Here is a 20,629-nt window from a genome sequence, read left to right as displayed (position 1 = left end):
CAAGGCGTGTAGTCGCAGGGCTATGTAGCTCAGCTGCCACCAGATCTGTGGGGAAGAAGCGAAGCTGGAGAGGCTGAGCAAAACTAAAAGCCTGGGCATAATTATCACATTTTTTTAATGCCATCATTCTTATTTTCCTACATGTATAGAATTTAGGTTACTATATAGCTCTAGGAATATTTTAAGAGCAAGTTTTAATTTTTGCCTTTTAACAGTCTTTTCAATGTAGTATTAAAATACTAACAGTTAAATAGTTCTTTGTCTGTTACTGTCTTTATTGTCCAAAACTTAAATACATAAATGAAAAGATAATCATTTTATCTTTAGTTTTTACAATAAAACTTTTTTTCTCTTGTTTCCTTTCTAGAACACACACAGACCTTGTATTGTTCAGCAGTCGGGGAGAACCTCAGAGCTAAGGACAGGTGATCTCAAGGTATTTATTTGTCTGTGGGGTTGTTCGTGCACGCTGGCTTCACACTCAGTGTTGTGCACAAATGCTGGTTGACCCTGAGTCATAGGCCAGCAGACACACAGCCTGTGAGGGGAGAAACTCAGGATGAGCCGGTCAGATTTTGGGTTTGACCCTCGAGTCATCTGAAATAGAGACCGAGACAGGCAGGTGCGCTGGGTGTGCTTCCTGTAACAGCCTCCTTTCTGTCAGTGGCAGGCGCAGCCCTGCTTCTGCTGAGTAATTGAAGTTGGGCAAATTCCTGCCCTCTCTTATCCCTTTCCTCGTCTTTGAGACGTGGATAATAACTGGATCACCTCTCGGGCTTCATGGAGAACAAATATAATACCCATCACCCTCATCATCAGAAACACCGAGTGGTATTTACTGTTATCATTATTAGTGCTAACTGAAATTACACCAAAAGTCTCCGAGTGACCGTGAGCTGTCTCTTCTTAACAGAATCGGATGCAACTCACCCCCTAAAAAACCAATGTCTCAGTTACTCTTTTCTCATTGCTGGGACAAATACCTGACCCCCAAAATGAAGGAAGAAAAGGTTTATTTAGCTCGCAATTGCTGGAGGTTTCAATCCATATTCAGCTGGCTCCAAGGCAGAGTGGCCCATGGCAAGGAACGTTTCATGGCAGCAGCAAAGAGCAAGAGAACAATATGGAGGAGTAATAGCAACAATGGCTACAGACAGGAAGTCTGTCTCTCTGTCTCTCTTATATTACATTCAGGCTACCTGCCCCAGGCTGTGTGTACTACTCATACCCATAATCCCAGCAGTATTGAGACCCATAATCCCAAAGGATCATGAGTTAATCTCAAACTCTAAAAGTCCCCGCCCCATGATTACATGAGGCTTTGGGAGGACAACTAGATGCAAACCATAACAACCATCTAACCTAAATGTATAATAAGTTAACACAAAGACATTCTATATTTGATTTTAGCAATTAGGTTAGTAGAGAGGTATCAATTTTTATACTGAATCCTGGACCGTGGCATACCACGTCCACTTCACTTAAAAGACTTAGGACTCTTCCGTGTGGTGGCCTGGGCTGGCCTAGTCCCATTGTGCAGCATTATCCGGCCCCACAGTGGCCTGGGGCGGAAGAGGTTCATCTGCTCTGACTCTTCCCAATCTCTCCACAGAAGAAACCTTGTTAAATAGGCCACTGTCTTTTTATTAAAACTCCTTCCACTTGTTGAGAAATTGTCTCTCTCGCAGGAGCAACCCTTTTCCCTAGGAGGGCAGGGAGCTATTTCAGGGTCACTATAGTTCCCCTCAGAGGCTTGGGTCTTTCTAAATATAACTGCAGATCCTGGAAAACTAGCTTTTGGTTAGCCAACTTTGACTGAAGAATCAGGGCATTAAGAGCTTTGATTTGATTATCTGTGCTCCGAAAGTGCCTTCCTCTGACCTCCGATACTTGACAAGACTCTTGATTCAGGACTTAAACACTGTCATCTCTAATGCACTTCTCTTTCCACCCAAGTGGCTGCCTTGCACATTTTAGTCATAGCCTGACGTGCGGAGCATTTTCCAGTCAGGGGGTAATTAAGATTTGACTCAAGAATCTGTATGTTTCAGACTAGGTTCCAGATGCATCTGTAGTGAGCGCTCCCCTCTCCTCAGTTTCTGCAGAGCATTGTCTGTTTCTGTTTTGTATGTTAAAGATTGATTTAATCCACTTTTCGCTTTGTTCTCTGCCTTTTCCAGCTCCTGTCTCCAGTGTTATGGTGGTCTTTATTGGTATGTCCCAGAGAGCTCTCAAAACAAATATGTATACAATAAAACTATCTTTCCCCACCTCCTCCACCTCTCTGCTTGCAACTGATTGCTTCTCCTGGAATCGATACCTCGGCTAATGGCATCCCTGTCGGCCCAGTGGCTCGAGCCACAAATCTCTGTCCTGAGCTTGCGTTGTCTTCCTCCTCATTCAGTCTGTACCAGATTGCTGATTTAATGTAGTACAGGGAAGTCTTGAGGACAGGGACCGGCGTTAGGTGAGGTCAGACGCTCAGTGCAGCTATCACAGATGTTCCTGGTAAATACTGTTGGACACTCCTGTCCTCTGCCTCTCACCATCTCTGCTTTAGACCTGGCCCTCGTCACCTCTGCATAGATCAGTGCCTGGAGCTGCCTATTCCAGCTGCCTGCCAATAAACCGCCTTGCTTTCTGACCTTGTTCCCAAATTTATACAGTGACTATCTGCTCAGTGCCTTGGGTGGCTCTCGTAATCTCTAGCGTAGACCCAGACACCTTCATGTGCACTTTAGTGATCCAGCCTCCGATGCTCTGCAGTGCGCTGCCTGCCTTCCCTGACCTTCCAGTCCCTGCTTCATTAAGACTGGGTTTCTTGGGGTGTTCTGAGATAGCATGCCTTTTGCAGGCACACACATTTTGCTCTGTGCGTGCTGTTCTCCCTTCTGAGGATGCCCTGACCCCTTCTTGATCGATCCTAGTGCATCCTTCAAGACCCTTCTCCATTCCATCTCTTCTGAGAAGGCCTCCGTGATTCCTGCAGGTGTGGCTCCCGCAGTTCCCCAGCTGAGCCAGTACATTCTGTTGTTGCAGCTACCTGCTTGTGTATCTGACCTTTCTGGATGCTAAGCTTGAAGACAAGGTTCTGATCTTATTTTTGTACCTCCAATGTGTAATACATGCCTGATAACACACAGTGAGTGCTCTAATTTCTTTAAATGAATGTATCTGTGACTCTGTAATAAGGAAAAGCGAGTACTCATGCAAAGCAATTGCTCTCAAGCTGTGCTTTGTTTTCTGATTACCCATCAGCATTTTTCTCCACAATAATGTCTTGCTTTTAGTGTCCTGTGTTGAAGAAGAGCCTCTAAGCCCCTTTCTGTCTTCGCTGATACCAGTACTAACAATGGCTGCAGAAAAGGTGTTTCATTTCCCCGGGACGTAGATTCAGCCAGTTTCTTACTTGCTATCGTGATGATTGTAGTTAATTTTATTTTGAAATTCAAATTTGAAACCGCACCAATCCATTATCCGGCTTCTAATTTTACCTGTATTTTAGAAATGACTTTCTGATTGCCATGGTTGTTTTTTCCAGTCATTAGAAAGACAAGCAGTGAAAGCACACAGTCATCACTGTCCAGTGAGACATAGCTCCTAATGTGAATCAACAAGTGAGTGGGTTTTGTGAGAGGTCTCAGTTGAAACAATTACCAGTGAACCACGTCTTTGAAGAGTTAGAGGAAAATAATGGGATTCATTTTTAACTCAGAGCAACTCTCAGCAAGAGCCAGGCTTTCTGGAGTGGCTTTGTAATCAGAGGTCACCGCAGGGCAAGTCAGAACTTTTTAACAACTGGCTCCACTGTAAAAACAGGCTGAGGTTCTAAGGTGACTGCAGAGAGAGGTGATAATGGCTTTGGCCAGCTTTTGTGTCGCGCGTTTGATCTTCGGCTCACCAAGAGGAGGTTAATTTCCACATAAGCTATTAGATTTATTTTTGAAATCAGTTCTTTTTAATAGCAACCTGCTTATGCTCTGAAATATGCACAAGTTAAGAGTTGGCTGGGAATATTACAACTGTTAGGATCTGTGTCTTGGATGACTCTGGGCCAGTCGTCAGCAGAATACTTTGCAATCAGTCCAATTAATCTGAGTTTTTTCTTTCTTTTCTTTTTCTTTCTTTTCTTTTCTTTTCTTTTTTTTTTCTGTCTTCTACATTTATTGTATTACAAAATACAAGAATACTGTACTTACTCATTGTAGATAGTTGGAAAATACAAAATTCTCAAGGGAGAAAAAAATGATTCCAGGTGAGAGTCATTACCTGAAGAGAACCATTGTAGTAACTTGGCTTCCACAAAGTTCCTTCCCTACACACACAAGCAAACACATATTTTTAAAATTCTGAGATAGGGCTGGCCAGATAGCTCAGCAGACTAAAGTATCTGCTTAGGCATACGCAGGGACTGGGGTTTGAATCCTGGCCTACTGTACAGGCCCCGCCCCTGGGTTGTACTGAGACAGCCACTGAGACTGGGCATGGTATAGTAAGACCCTGTAGACCCCGTACTAAATACATTCTTTTTAAAAAAAAGTTGATGTAAAATTACTGTGATAAAATGTTTCATACACATGGGGAGAATTACACAGTGATATTCACAGCTAGAGTCACAAATGGTCAAGATTTTGCCACCATGCATCCCTTTTGTGCTTCTCCTTTCTTTTTTTCAAATATCAACCAACTACTTTGAAAAGGAAAAGAGGAGGTTTAATTGTGGAAAACAATAACTGGCCTGCCTCCCTCCCGCCCCCACTCACCTCTTACTAGGAGGCACGCAGTGCAGCTTGGCACTTAGTGGTGCACTGTGCTTTGAGAAGCAGCCCTCAAGCTCAGGTCTACCACCTGCTAGATGGGTATTGATTTTTCCTCTTAAATCAATGTTTCCCTAGAGCATAGTTTTATTTATTCATAAAGCTCAGATGATGTCCGACAGGAGTTACAGCGGCACACATCCATGGGGCAGGCGCAGCCTGAAGAGCTTTTGTGAGACTCAGTGATCAGTGAGCTGATGCTGGAGGGTGACCTCATAGAGCGGGGCAGGAGCAGCACTCCTCTTCCCCGTGTGAAAGGCAGAGTTTGGCAAGGGGCAAACCCTGTTCCTTTGGTCTCTGTGATCCTTTGCAAACAGGCCTAAAAGCAGGGTGATGGAAACCCAGGCTACACCTGTCTGGCACCACGGTTGGGGGACCTCGGGCTGTACAGCAGCCAGGCGTCAGGCGTGAACCTTGTGGACGCTGCGCCTGTCGGCTTGCTTCTGAAGGGTGTGCTGACCCTGTGTCTGTCCCCCAAATGTCTGTCTCACGGTGCAGGAGCTCCTGGGTGGGCTTTTCCACCCTGGTGGTCAATACTCACATCTTTGCTTTGGGATACTTCCGCATACTTATTTTTTTAAATATCTCTAACAGCTTTCTATGTAGTCAAGCTCTGTAACTCACAGGTAATCCTAATAGGTTCACCTTTTGTTGATTAACGTGTGTTTTCCACCCAACCTTAACTGATTTCTTTTTTTTATTATTGGTTGGAAAGTGTACCTACTGGCTAGAACATCACCAGGTGGAATTCCAGATGTCCAGCTTCCCATCAGGTGTCCCATCGGATTGCAGTAGAAAGGACTGGAGAGTCAGGTGATCTGGTCACTGGCTCTGTTGTCTTCTCTTGAACTCCTGTGTGACCTAGGCGAGGCACATTCTTGACAAGGTTTTTGTTTATACTGTTGCTCATTTTTCTTTGTTCTTTTTTCTTTTTTCCTCTTTTTTTTTTTTTTTGGTACTGGGAATCGAACTCAGGTCCTTGAAGCTATATCTGCAGCCCTGTTACTCATTTCTATGCTCTTTAGAGCAGTAAAGGATGCTATGTGAGATTATCAGGCCTTCACTTCTTGATTTCCATAGACTGCTGTGTATCTCTTCCACTTAAAAGTAACTAGTTAACATTGTCTTTGGGGGCCGGGGAGATGGCTCAGTAGGATAAGCGCTTCCCCAGCAAGCGCAAGGGTCTGAGTTCAATCCCCAGTTCCACCAAAAAAAAAAAAAAAAAAACATTGTCTTCAAGGAGGAAATGAAAAGAACAACAAAAGGGGTGGACAGGGAGGATTATTATTCATGAATAAGGTTTATTCAGTTTTTAAAGCCCTGGTTTTCTGTGAAAAGATTTCAGATGACTAGTGCAGCAAGGAGAAGGCACACAAGCTTCCTTTAGAAACTTGATGCCCGGGGTGGACACCACATGAGCTCAGAACCCGGATTAATCTTTGGGCCCATCCTCTGGAACATCTGGGTATCCTGTCAGGCCTGCAGCTGCCAGGGTCACAAGTCCCTCGTCTGAAGCTTGAGAGGAGCAGCTAAGGTCCTGTTCCTGTGGAGCTCAGCCCTTTCCCCACCACTGGAAGCAACAACAGTAGAACCTGTGGAACCTCTTCAGAGGAGGGTTCTAGAATTAGAAAGGAAAGGATATGAACACGATTCATTGTAGAATCTGCTCTTTTCAAGGCATGTTTGTTTCTCTGCCTCACTGCCCTTGGACACCAGGACAATCTGGTGACATGTTGATGTTTTAGTCATTCCCTCAATGCTCAGGAGCATGGTTCACTTTATAAATGGATATGTACTGGGAAAAACTCAGAAAATTCTAAGAACTATGTTTTAGAGGGCTGAGGCCCAGGTTTCTGCTTGAAGCCAAGTTGCCTGACCTGGATGTGCCCCAAGGGACCTCTGTTTGAGGCGAGAGAGGGAGCTGTTGGAGACTCAGCCTTTATGTTAAGGGCTGTTTTGTTTTTTTTTTTTTTTTTTTCTGATTTTTTTTTTTTTTTTCTTCTCAGCTTTAGCTAAGTGCTCCAAAGTCTTTCTGACTCTTCCTTACTACTGCCTGCTTTACATTGCTTAACACTATACATTTGTCCTCTTTTTAAATTGGTTAATTATGTACTCCTCCAGGGACCTGGTTAAGAAGTCATTGTCATTGTCACTGGCTCTGTGCTTGGTCCCATGAGAGGCCTTCCTCATTCCCTAGATCCACCTCGGGCCACAGCCCTCACATCCAAATTGCCAAAACAGGATAGGCCAGGGAGATGGCTCAATGGAATATGTGCTTCCCTGGCTAGTGCAAGGGCCTGAGTTCAATCCCTGGTTCTGCAAAAAAAAAAAAAAAAAAAAACAAAACAAAACAGGATAATGGTCAACTCTGAACCTGTGGGATCCCCACAGCCTCCAGTACTTTTGATGTCACTCAGCTGCAAGAGGTGCCTTGGTTCACTATGTGCACCTTGCTCACCTGTGCAGGCAGTGGGGAATTGGCTCTGATGGCCTCTCATGTCAGGGGCTTCCTCTCCCTCCACCAATGAGGGGAGATGAGCAGTACCCACCTGCTCCACATACATGGGAGCTTTGCACCTGTTGAGCCTGAGTCACCTAAGAACCTCGCTTCCCTGAGCTTTCCCAGCCTCTGACAGCCCAAACTGAAAGGAAGTTTTATTCCCAGAGTGTGTGCTCTCGAGATGATGGTGTAGCTTTTGGACGGAAGTGATTACTGCCCCTGCCAAATCATGTAGGACCCCAGAGGAGACTGACCTGGATCTAAGCAATTGTCATGAAGACCTTATCTCTCACTCCCTGTGTGTTCACTTTCTCTTAGTTCCATCTCTTCTTCGCCCAAGCAGTTGCCTTTCTCACATACCTCAGATTGGTGCCCCTCTACCATACTTCGGAATGCTCCCTCCTCGCCTGTGAAGAAAGAACATTCCTTTTATTTCTTAGTACCATGGGGTTGGCTTGAGGTTGACCAGGACACTCCCAGAAGTCCACACCCAGCTGGTGAGCAGCAGTGAGTAGAGTTGCTCTATGTCCAGAGGAAGTGGGTGCTATTTCCCTTATTCCTTTCCTGTGAGATGGACCCCTTGGATAGGTCTTCACTCTGGCAGTGAAGATGCTCTCAGAATACCTCACCAATATTAGCCTAAGAAGGCAACACCTGGCTCTTATGGCCTTTCCTGAGGCTGTTTGGGTAGAAGAGACCCCACAGGTTGAACTGGCTAGGCCCCGGCTCCCTAGCAGAGGTAGCCCAGCTTTAAATGAGGTTTCTATTCTGCATTTTGAATGCTCAAGACTTCCCAAGGTTATTCATGATAGGAAGAGAGGGGCAGTTCTACATTGTTTTTCTACTACTTGTATTTTCTTCTTTTTGTTTTCTTTACCATCTCCTTTTACTTTGCTTTTTCCACCCCCACCACCATCACCCCTAGTACTAGACGTTGAGCCCAGGCCTTTTTTTCCTATAAAACCCAGGGCTTTACATCCCCAGCCTACCCCTCCGCTACTCCCCCACTTTTAAAATTTTGAGACAGCGTCTCATTAGGTTGTCCAGGTTGGGCTCAAACTTGCATCCTGCCTCAGCCTCAGAGTACTAGAATTACCTGAATACACCACCATCACACCCAGGTTCACTTAGATTTTAAATAAGTATCTAAAATGCTGTGTGGCATAGCATTTTGCAAGCAAGAAGTTCTAAAACCTTCTCAATATTTTCTAACATTGATTTTCATTTTCTAGCCAGGAGTGATGAAATTTCACCATGGGTCGATGTGCTTATAAAGATTCTTCATAAAATGCTCGTTGAAGAATCAGCCAGCAGTGTAAAAGAATCAAAAAATAAATTTAAAACATGTAATATTTTGTATAAGGAAAAGGTAAAAGGCTGATGCTTTTGCAAAGAATAGAAAAATAGCACAGCCAGAAAACTTAGCCCGGGATGGGCTCTCCACCTCCCTAACGTGATCCTTTATGTGTAGCATAAAGGCAGGCTGCCAGATAGGTTTAAAATGTACATTTTCACAGTTCAGTGTATTGAATGCAAAATAGCAAACTAAACAGGTTATGCTTTGCTAAGGGAAGGCTACCTGTTTACTTTACCTAGAGCCAAGCTTGCTCCTGACAACACAAGCCTGGCCTGTGGGCTGCAGATAGCAGAAATGAAGCTAACTGGAAGGCGTCAGCTGTCTGAGCTGCTGGTCCTTTATGTGTTGTGAGTGACAGGAGTGACGACTGTTGGCTCGTTTTGCATTGCCTTGTTTTATAACCCCTTCATAGTGACTGATAAATATTCTGATATTCTCAAATATGTCTCACAACAAAAAAATAGTGAAAACCACCAAATTACAGAATTAAATCGCTTTTTCCAATTTGTCATTGAAAGTTGGATGTCACCCTATTCCATCAACTCTAGTTGGGTTTTTTTGTTTTGTTTTGCTTTGTTTTTGTATTTAGTACAGGGTCTATAGGGTGGGTCTCACTGCACAGATCGGACTCATGGTGGCCCTCCTGTTTTCAGCCTCCCAAGCGCTGGAATTAGAGGCATGTGCCCCCACACCCAGTCTCAAATACAGTTTTTGTAAGTTGAAAGCATAGAGGATTGTTAGACCATGTTTCCGGAAGCCCGCAGAATATTCTATCACTTTTTAGTTTTCCATTTTAAAATTTTCCCTGCCCCATATGATACTTCGGTGTTAGTCTTTTTCAATCTTCACAGACAAGACAGTGGAGGCCTCACTTGTTTCACTCACCACGTGCCCTCAATGCGGAGTGGTGGCTGGCAAGTGACAGGCACTCATTAGACGCCCCTTCTGGCCGCCTGCCTTCTCCGAGGCCTATCCTTGCGGCCATCTCATCCTCACTGCCTGGGATCAGGCTTTGTTTTACCCCATCCATTAACTCAGCATTTTCCACTCTTTCGTTGCTATTATTAGTCAACAGCTTCTTCCCGGGGGTGGCATCTGCTTAGTATCTACTGTGTGTTAACACGATAGGCATTTGGAGCAAATGAGTCTTATCAATTTTTCCAACCACAAGATCGCTCTGGAATGGTTTTGAGCCAGAACCACTACACATTTAACGATTACCTACTCTGGTGTTCATCCATGGGGTAGCTCTGCTATGATGCCACACTTGAGAAGTGGCCTTCTGTAGCTTCCTTCTTTCTACAAAGCCACCACCTCCCATATCCCCAGCTGTCATCCTGTAGCCTTAAGAGTCTGACCTTGTTATATCTGAAAATACAGATTTTCTGCGGAGAGTTGTATTATACATGATAATGAACCCAGTCTTTTCTACAAAGTCTACTTCATTTATGCAAAACAGATATAAATTGGAATGTGTGTGAATTGTGCTATTCTTTCAAGGAGGAGAAAGCTGGCATGGAGCTTGTGAAATATTTTATGGGCTTGTGTCAGATTAACACAAAGACATGCTAGTCCCGTGTTCAGCAAAGATGATGTTTAAGGAGGTTCAGCCACATCAGGAACATTCTTCTGAATGGTGGAAGCTTCATTATTTCCCAATTTAGGAAGGTCAATTGCTTCTGATTATCTTTTACACTTTAAAGCAGGAATCTTTGTACATTAATGGCCAGAAAGCATTAAGGAGACTCCCGCTCACTGATTTTCAATAATATGGAAAAAGTATTCCAAATTGATCCTGGCTGTTAACAGAGAAAGGGCACAAAATTAAATTAGCAGAGAGATCTAGCAAAAGCCTTGGTAAGTGCTATAAAGTCTTTAAAACCCAAATTCCCAGGAGAAATTTACTTTGTTCTGAAAAGAAAAGGTTTATCCCATAAGTCACTGTAAAGTGTCTTTTATTTATTAAGAGAATGGATTATCGCCCCTATGTGGAATAGTAGGTATTCTCAATTTTTATCTTAACTTGCCATCAACTTGCTCTGATTTACCTCAAAAAATAAACTATAAAAATAATAATGTAGTGCTGTTCTGCTCTGACTTTTACAGCTAAATCCACAGTTTAATTTAAAAGTATACTAATTAATAGTTACATTTTTCAGAAGTAAGCATCTCTTGAGATGCTTATTATTTTTTGCCTTTTGAGTTTTAGTAAAAGATATCTTAGGTCTTTGACAACACCAAACTATTTAAAAATCCTAAGTTAAGGGCAAGTTACCTTGCGTTAATGATGAGAGAGCAATTTGCTTTTTTACTAAAGGACCTAATTTTGAGTTTGGATCAAATACTAGTGGTCTGGTGCAGAAGCATACTCAGTCGTTTACTTTGGACTAATAATGTAGTTTTCTGTTCTTTTCAAAAGTAAAAAGTTCAAATACTTCGGCTTCTTGAGCAGGATAAATGGTAGGAGAGAAGCCTGCTTGCAGGTGCTAGTTTAGCTTGAGGAGGCAGCAGACTTCTTTGACAACCTAGTGACAATTCTGGCCTGTCTAAAGGAGCGTGTGTACATGGAAAGCTTTCCCTATGATCAATCGCAGGTAATTCCTAGATCCTCAGAAGGTTGGCCAAGGACCTGTTGAGTCTTCATCCAGGGGCTATTCTTAACTTTTTGTGCTATAAGCCCTGATGTTCTAATCCTTGTCATTACAATAGCACTCGAGGCATAATTTAATTTGGTGCTATAGCATTTTTTCTTAGTTAAATAGAAACAACATTTAATTTAGCCCCTCTACCAGCTTACACTTAAGATGCTGACAGTTATTAAGAAACAGTTAAGTAGCCAGGAGTGATGGTGCACACATCATGCCCCAGTGCTCAGGACGCTGAGGCAGGAGGGTTGCCTGAGGCCACAGCCAGCCTGAGCTGCACAGCAAGATGCTGTCTCAAAAAAGAAAAGTTATATGGAATGCTTAATGAAATAAGTCAATTTTTTAAATGTTACAAATGCTTTTGCCCTTATAAAACCTAATCTTTGTATTTTGTTCTCTATGATATCCTTCATCTATTAAGATATAAATTCTTGAGTAGAGATAATTCATCCCACCATTCATATTCTTTTGGAAAAATTAAGAACTGACCTTCACTCCATCTTAACAATAATTGATAATAAAATAAATTTGAATAATTGCATATTATAAGCCTTTTCAAAGTATTTGAATAAAAGAGACTCATTGGTAAAACAGAATATGGAAATTCCATTTCTTTGCTTATAACTCAGATCCCTTTTGCTTTTTCAGTTAATACATCTCTTGCTACCATCTGCAAATTCCTTTTCTGGACTTGTTCCATATATAAAAAATAATAATAATAAAATCAACTTCAGTCCCAAGTCAGATAATTCCTTCTCTAGCAGAGGGGATAAAATAAACTTTTAATGGTAAATATTCAGCAAACATAGAGCCAACAGAATTGGAGATAGGAGGAGCCAGTAGGAAGCAGAGATCTCTTTGTAATGGAGGAGAGATTTGAGCTGCACCTTAGTAGATAAATAAGAACTGTTGGTCAAAGATATCTTTGAGGAGGCTTTTCCCCCTGCTCCTAATTCCTGCCAAGAAAATTTCCCAGTTACCTGCAATCATCATTATCCTCCTTCTTGCATTCAAAGCCATTGAGCCTCTGAGGTTAAATAATGCTTGTTAAAACATAGTCTGTCGTGAACCCCAAACAGGGCCTGCTGATCCTTACTGCAGATTGGAATAGCAGCAGTGCAAAGTAAAGAAGCTATCCGTGTGGACTTTCAGTGTGTGTGTGTGTCTAAGAACAAACATATGTTTAATAGGAATACTGGGTTAAAAGCAAACAAAAAATACCAGGGTGGTGATGAAAGCTGCTAGGATTTCCTTTCCTTGTGTTGCTTCTTTAGGGGAAAGGCAGACTGAAAAACGGTAATGGCATTGTTTAGGGGTCCTTTCAAAGCTAGTGTTGAAAACTCAGTGATGAGAATGTCTTAGGCAAGACTGACCTTGCTTTAGTCACCGTGGTCTCCTTGGGCTAGCAGTAGTACTCAAGGTTCTAATGGTGATGGCCAGGTGGGGTTCTTTCTGCACCTCTTCCAGTGAGCGGAGTCTGCCCCTTGGCTGCACTAACCCTCATAATGACCATTTTAGGTGAGCATGTGATTAAAATGGAGAGCTTGAGGGCTGGGCTGGAAGCAGACCTCTCCCACCACTTAGTGACAGTGTCACTTTGGCGTGTTTTTTTAGCACCCTCCGTGCCTCTGTATCCTCACTTGGCAAAGGAGTGATAATAGTGCCTAATTGCGAAGCTCGATATTAATATTAATATGTTCTTCAGCACTGTGCCCAGTTAACTGCATCATCATTATCCTCATTTTACAGTCAAAGCAGCCAAGCATTAGAGGTTAAATAACTTGTCCCATTTTGCACACATTATGATCCAGAGCCACAGGTTTTTCATCATTCTGGCTGTAGACCTTGTAAATGATATATATTCTTATGGGACTGATTAGAAATTCAGAACTCCATGTTTTCCAACTTCATGGCATACAGATTTGCCTTCCATATGTTCTTTGTGGGTGATCTTATCCATTTCAAGGGCTTCATTTATCATCTGCCTAAGAGGTGGGCAAACTGGCTGACCAGCAGGCCAAATTTATTCTAGCAGCTATTTTTACAAATAAAGTTTTATTGGAACACTGGCATGCTCACTCTTCAGCTGTTGTTTCTAGCTGCTTGTGTGCTACATTGGAAGAGTTAATTTGTTATGAGAGAATTATGACCTGCCAGCCTGTTTGCACTCTGATTTTTTTTTTTTTTTTGCTTACTATTTTGTCTTTCATCTGACATCTATTTATTTATTTATTTGGTACAGAGTCTTATTCCACATCTCAGACTCGTAGTGATCCTCCTGTCTCAGCATCCCCAGCATTGGGATTATAGTGTATGCCACTATGCCTGCTTTCGGGGCCAGCACGGTATTTGGTACTGGGGGTCAAACCCAGGTCCTTGCGCTTGCCAGGCAGGTGCTCGGACTGCTGAGCTATCTCCTCAGCCCCTCATCTGAAATTGTGATTTATACATTTTGCTACCTATCCAATTTTCTACCTCCGTGTTCCACCTCAACCTTAAAGTCAGCATTTACCAAACTGAAGTCTCCAGGAGTTTATTTCCCTCCTTCTGAGTTTCTTTCCCAGTCAGTAGTACCAACACATAAAAGCCACTTCTATCCTTTTTAACTTATTCCTAACCTGTTCATTGATTATTCTGAATACTCAAACTCCCTGGGGATGGTAACCTGGGCTCTGAAGTAATACTCTGTATTCTGGATCTCTCAGGCGAGGTCTTAATCAGACCAGGAATCCCTATACTTCCTTCAGAAGTTGCTGTAAAGTATATTCAGTGAAAATAACTATTCATATTTTGGTATATCTGCATGAAGTATGCCGTGGAGAAATGACTACATTTTTCAGCTTTAGCTACTGCTTCACAAGTCAGAATTTAGAAACAGTAGAAGGTCAGAATATTATAAAAATTGTACTAATTGTACTATCTGTATTTCAGTCCATTGCAAAGAACACATTCAATTTACTAAGTCGTCACTTCAAAACTATTCAATATTAATGTTTAAAATAAATCTTTACTCAGGGCCTGCGTAGCAGAGAAGTAGGGAGTTAAAACTCTAACATTATCATTTTTTTCTTCATCCAAAAAACACTGTCAGATAATAAATACATTTACATCCTTTTCAGTATTACTTGAATATTATTCTAAAACTCGTATAATTAACCCTGCATTCTCTTATATGAATTCAAAATTATACTACACCAACTGGTAAAGCGCATAGAAGAGCATAATAAAAATAAATAAGCTTTGAAATACAAACAGATTAGTGGGGAGAATGAATAGCCAGTCAGTGTCAAAGCACCTTTGATCTTGGCATTTGTTTTATCTAGCAAATATTTTCATAGTACTTTAATTTCAGTTTCTTTATTTGAAAACTTAGGACCAGCCTTTGTTTCCCAAGAACAAGAGAGATGTTTACAGCACTTGAGTCATTAGCAGAGATCATAAATTAATTCTAATCCTCAGAGCAAAGACATTAGCCTTTGCGTAACATAAGGATTTGGATCTGATCACACAAAATAATCCCTAGAATAATTGTTTTCCATGCTGAATGATGATTTTAAAGATTAATGTTTTCCTTTGGTTAATGATGATGTAATGCATTAAGAAGCTGTTCCAAATCCTGAAATTTTAATTATGTGTAAGACTTTCAAGACTGTATTTTGATCAGACATGTAAAAAAATGATATACCTCAATTACTTTCAAATTAAGGATGATTTTACATTCTGATTTAAAAAAAAATACCTCCCACCCATGATGTATTTCAAAATAGCAAAAATATTTTTAAACAGTAGCTGATTAAAAAAATATGTTTATTTAAAATATCGCCTAGGGCTGGCCAAATAGCTCAGCAGATTGAAGTTCGATCCCTGCGCCTGCCATACCAGCCCTGCCCCCGAGGCATGCTGAGATGGCAAATTAAACTGGGCATGGTGGCACACACCTGTAATCCCAGCTCTTGGGAGGCTGTACGCAGGCGGATCACTACGAGTCCAATCTAATAGTGAGACCCTGAACACCCTGTAGACCCTTCCCTAAAATACTACAAATAAAACAAAATGTCACCTAAATGCCCTTTTCTTAGGTGCCACCCACCATGGTGGCAGCTGCTACAATCAATGTCACTGTTCTGTCTGCCAGTAGTCCTGGGGCCCCTGCAGGGCTCCCACCTGAGCTGGACAGTAGCAGAAAATATCTCTCTCTGCAGAGTCTACATAAAAATCCCTTTCAGGTCTTCAGTCAGTAGATCTTGGTAGATGGAGAGGCCGATGCAGGGATCCATTTCTAAGAACTCGGCACTTTGAGGCCATCCAGGCACTTAACCCTCTTCATGTCAGCAATGGGAATAGTGATGCCTACTGTTTAAAAGTCACTGGAAAGAATAGGACTAATCTTGTAAAACACTGGCAGGAGGTAGATGCTTAGGACTTCGCAGGGGTAGTTGTTGGTGTCGTCATTGCCATCAGCACCACAACTGAGGCGTTATGTTTGTTAACTATACAATGTCTCTCACTGCTGATGTCCTCCTTGGCACTCACGGGTGCTCTAGTTAGTGGAGTGGAACAGAAGCATTCTCAATCTTGATCAATACATGGCTCTTCTCCAGGATACAAAATGTTCTATTGTATACTTCATGTCATGGGGAGAATGTGTGCATTATTCACAACCAAAAGCACAAGTTTGGTGCTTAATGAAAATGTGGAAACAACTTGCCTCAACAAGAAGGGAACTGAAGATATAAAAATGTACAATAGCTTATCATCTTTAAATGAAATATGCCACTGATTTTGAAACATGGAAAAATATCTTTGATACCATAACTGAAAGAGATGCATAGTTGTATTACATTCTGTAAAATTAAAGATCAAAGGAAACCTTAGAATATTAAACAATAGAGTTTAATATTCATTGGTGTCTCTGTTTCCTATAAAGCTGTATAACTTTATAAAAACATATATTGGTCTTAAGACGTAGCAACTTTCATTTTCTCATGATGCTAAGGAGCGAGGCATTCGTTGTTGGTAATGACACACTTGAACATGAGCTTGGGGAATAAAATCCATTTGTAAGTTAGTTGTCTTCTATTTCTCCCTTTACCTTGCCAAAGTTTGCATATCTGCAAAAAGCCTAACAATGTGGAAAGGTCAAGCAGATTTAAATTTCTAATTCGTCCTACACAAATAGGGAAACCCATAAGTAGACCTATCCTTTTATTATAATTGATGTGGCAGTTTGGGGCCTGATGGTTGCAAAAAAGTAGTTTTTAAAGGGCACCTGACAATGATTTATGTAAATTAGAATTCTGTGTGTTCTCATTTTTCTATTTCCTCTTATCGCATCTAACAGGGACTCTGATGTGGAACCTCATTTTATAGAAGGCAGCAGAGCCTTCAGGCACTGCGGATCAGATTTAGCTTGAGCCTGTGATAGGGCTGGCCTCACATTATATATCCCAGGACTCTGGCAGTATCAGAGACAGCTTATAGACTGACCTAGAAAAGCATATTATGTAACAAATAATGCTGCATTCATTAAGAGCCTTCACACACACACACACACACACACACACACACACACACTGTGAAAAGTGAATTGTAGGGCAAACAGAAAGTTGAACCCCTACAGGGAAGGAAAGAGGGGCAGAGTGTAACAGCTAAGAGGCACTTTGGCTCACTTTTCTGCTTGCTCAGTTCCTGAGGGTTGATGACGCAGGGAGGCACGAGGTGGTGGGTCTGTACTTCAGTTCTGCTGGGTACTTGTCCTCCAGAGGTTCTGGTTCTCAGGAGGAGTCAGAGGATACATTTGTGCAGTCAACTCACTGGCTGTTGACCGGGCATGATTGACCGGGCATGATTGCTGGTCTGTCTGTTGGTTTTCCTACCTGAAAGGAAGCCTACCTTAACCCAAATTGCTACTAGTGAATGAATCTATGAGCAAAGGTAAATATAAAAGCAGTGTGGGTAACATTCCCTTTCATTTGAGAACTAGACATAAGTCTTCTCTCTCCAGTGCTTTATGGCATCTTATGAGAACTATGCTTACGACAGGGCAACCTCGTATTAAAATTGTGGTTCAAGAACTACAAATGGTCCCAGGACCATAGTGGGTTTAGATGCATACAACACTGAACTGATTTTCACAGAGGAAACATGAAAATTCTGAGACTTCCCCAGAAAGTCTCATCGCTCCTCTTATAAATATCAGCATCTAAGTTTGTTTCATTAGATAAATCCTTACATTTTGGTGTATGAATGAGATAGACTAATTTATGTGATTAAATTATTACTCTTTTGAAACATTGCAAACATATGCTTCATTGCAAACTGCCAAAGGCTGTTTTTCATTTGGAGTCTCAATTTTAATTGAGGCAGTACTGTTCTGTTAAGGGTATTGGGAAGTAATGATGAACCACGTGCTTAAGTTCCAAAGTAAGTGATTACAATTTATTAATTTTAGGGCTATTTTCTCCAGTTTTATTTTCATAGGAAAAATGTACATAGTTATTTTTGTTTTGATATATATAGTAAAATAGTACTTCACATCCATTTATACATCGAGTTTACACTATGCATATGGGTGATTCAGTGTCCTGTGTCCTGAACTCGGCTACAGATGGGGAGACAAGGAGAGCAGGTACCGCCTCTTCCTTACCTGGCAGCTTGGTAATCCTTTGACTCTCCAAATGATTCAGTTCTTGGAGCCAGCATTCAGGAACAGAATACTGCCCCGCCCACCTCAGGACGCCATTCAAGCCCACAGCCTGAATTTCCCCATTGATGCCTTGGTAGGACAATGTTTGGTCCCTTGTTTTAATGTAGGATTTAGACACAGAAGAGAGAAAGTCTAACAATCATAGGAAAAATGTTTGTTTTATCTTTGAAAACTGGGAAAGGATTAAATAGGGAATTGTTGCTAGCATTATTACTTGTTATGTGCTGCCTATCAGCATTCAAAAAACAGGTATTTAAGTTGTTTAAAGCTAGTATTCTGACAATAAAATTGATAGAAAATCAGTAAGTTTTCATAAATTATTTGACTTACAATATTTTTGGAACGCTGTGTTTATTTAGATATCATGTTTAATTGTATGTAATTCCTCATGTGTTTAATTTACTTTTGTTTTTCATAGGTGAACAGTCAAAATCATATAGACAACTAAATCGTCTCTCTGTGGCATTGTACATTTATAGCTTTTCATATACATGTGAGTGAGGGTCAACCAAGGACAACAGAGTATGTAACATGAAGTTTTAAGATGTTACTAAGTGAAAACTTGGCTTATAATGGGTCGCCCTCACTTTATAGAAAGTTAGGTTAGGATATATGTCAGATAAAATTCACTCTTTGATATACTGCCAATTTAATGGCTGAGTTTTCTTGACATGACACTTTGCAGGGTTTGATGAAGAAAATCAATCAGTCTGCGCCTTCACTTCTATTCTCTCTTCTTGCTCAACATGCAATTAGATTTACTCTGCAGGATCGCAGTGTATGGTGTATATTAATTTTCTATTCATCCTGCTTATATTAACCTCACACTCTGCCCACTCAACAGCAACACCAGAAATGTACTAATAAAGTCATCACCATTACCTAGAATCACGTGTTACAGTCCTAAATTATCTTTTCTTTTTAATCTCAGCATAACTTTGATTAGATGCTGTATCAGTGACTGAACCCATTTGAGCTTACTTGGACTTGTGTGTTGCTAAGCACTGAGCTGGGAAGACCTATGAGTCATGACCTAAAATGTTGTCCAGGTGGGGAGGTGGGATGCACTCTCACACCGGTTTTTAAGGCCATCTATTCAGTGTGAGTGTCCTTAAGTGTAAGAATGATAGTGGAGCTTCTGACAAGCACAGAAATGACTTTCCTGTGACTTTCCCAAGTTCTGGGGAAATTACGAGATAAGATAAAATTATTAACAGAAAAGGCTCATACATCATTTTTATTGCTAGAAAAAGCAAGGCTGGAGGACAGCGTTTATTTCCCCTACTAAATGGAACCTTGGGATACAGCCCAAGCCACTGGCTGCCAAGGCTTCCCACACTTCATGGCTTGGAGCATCAGAGGAAATTCGCATGCCAGTGGGTAGACCTACTCCCCCGGAAGAGGAGGGAGGAGCCCAGGGTAGTTTCTCAAGATTAGATCAGTCACCCCACTACCTCCAGATAGAGTAAATGGTGGTTTGCTTCTATCCTTGGACTGTGTGAGGAAAAAAGAACTGCCCCTCAGTGTAGGGCAGGTGATGCAATACTTGATGTTGGATGAACCGCATGGAATTGAACATATAAGGGAAAGATCAAGGCTTACTAAAAAGGACAGTCAGAACTAGGAGCAAAGTAGTCAGAAGGAAAAAGGGAAGAAAATTTTAGGCATGAATATTTTCATAGAAGATATATGCAGGAGAGGTGAATTTGTGGGCCGGAAGAGCTAGGACTGGTGAATCATGTTGCAGAAGTGAAGTGCTGACCACAGGCATCAGGGAGCTCACTTCTTACCAAGAGAGCTGTCAGCAGCAGCACTTTGAGTATTTCTATGTAAATATGTGTGAAAGGGGTTGTTTTTTACTTTGTTGTATCCTAGCACACTGAACTCTGAGAATTCTTTTACATATTGGCGCAGTTTGCTGGTTTATTCTGTTTAATTACAATGAACTGTAAGCTTTCCAGTTGTACATTGACCTCTGTGACTAATCCTCAGTTTTCAATAGCAAAGAGCCTATAATTTCTGGCGTGTGTGATGAATACAAAGACATGGTACAGAGAGAAATTGCTTCCTCCCTTTCTATGATGAAAATCTTGTTTGTGGTCACATTAAAAGCTACCTCTAAAAGAGATCTAGCTATAAGACAGTAGAAGTTTGTAGTGTGCGTTCGTCATGTGGACGCAGCAGGATCCTGCTCCCAGGGTCACAGCCACATGCATTCATGGGCCAAAGCCTGGTGATCTTGCAGTCTTCTCTTCTTGTAAGTAGCAGTCGTGTGCATTTCTTGATGATCAAGACATGGGGCCTCAAAGAGCAGTGACAGTCATGACGTTTACCTAGACTTTCTTATTCCATATCTTGAATCATTTGCCCAAAGACAGTGTTACTATGAAGAAAAACAACGAAGCTTTAATATTTTGAGACAGTGAGACAGGTCTATTTGGGACCCCACAGAGCAGCTAACTCTTTGCTGAATGTTGTGGGTGTGGGCTGTTGAGAAACATAAGTGATTCTTAGGGAAGAGTGGTACAGAAAGTGTGGGGGTCAGAGGAGAAGAGCGCCGCAGCCATCGGCAACCTTCCCCATCATCTCAGAGTTGGAAATTTC

The 20,629-nt window shown here is 41.6% G+C and overlaps 1 protein-coding gene across 2 annotated transcripts in view; it reads left to right on the top strand.

Moving 5' to 3' along the window:
• Positions 1 to 373: 373 nt before the first annotated feature.
• The window catches only part of Pag1 (phosphoprotein membrane anchor with glycosphingolipid microdomains 1), a 97,673-nt gene continuing 77,417 nt past the window's right edge, over positions 374 to 20,629 (top strand). Inside the window, exon 1 of one of the 2 annotated variants that reach the window (XM_023699659.1) lies at positions 374 to 436. The gene's annotated coding sequence lies outside the window, so the exon portion shown is untranslated. The remainder of the gene's footprint in view (positions 437 to 20,629) is intronic. The other variant, XM_023699660.1, reaches the window with a different exon arrangement.

The sequence above is a fragment of the Octodon degus genome, unplaced genomic scaffold, assembly GCF_000260255.1.
Source record: "Octodon degus isolate 3935 unplaced genomic scaffold, OctDeg1.0 scaffold00114, whole genome shotgun sequence".
In the NCBI taxonomy this organism is placed as follows: Eukaryota; Metazoa; Chordata; class Mammalia; order Rodentia; family Octodontidae; genus Octodon; species Octodon degus.
Note: the sequence above shows the minus strand (reverse complement) of the source record. Positions and strands in the feature narration are given on the sequence as shown.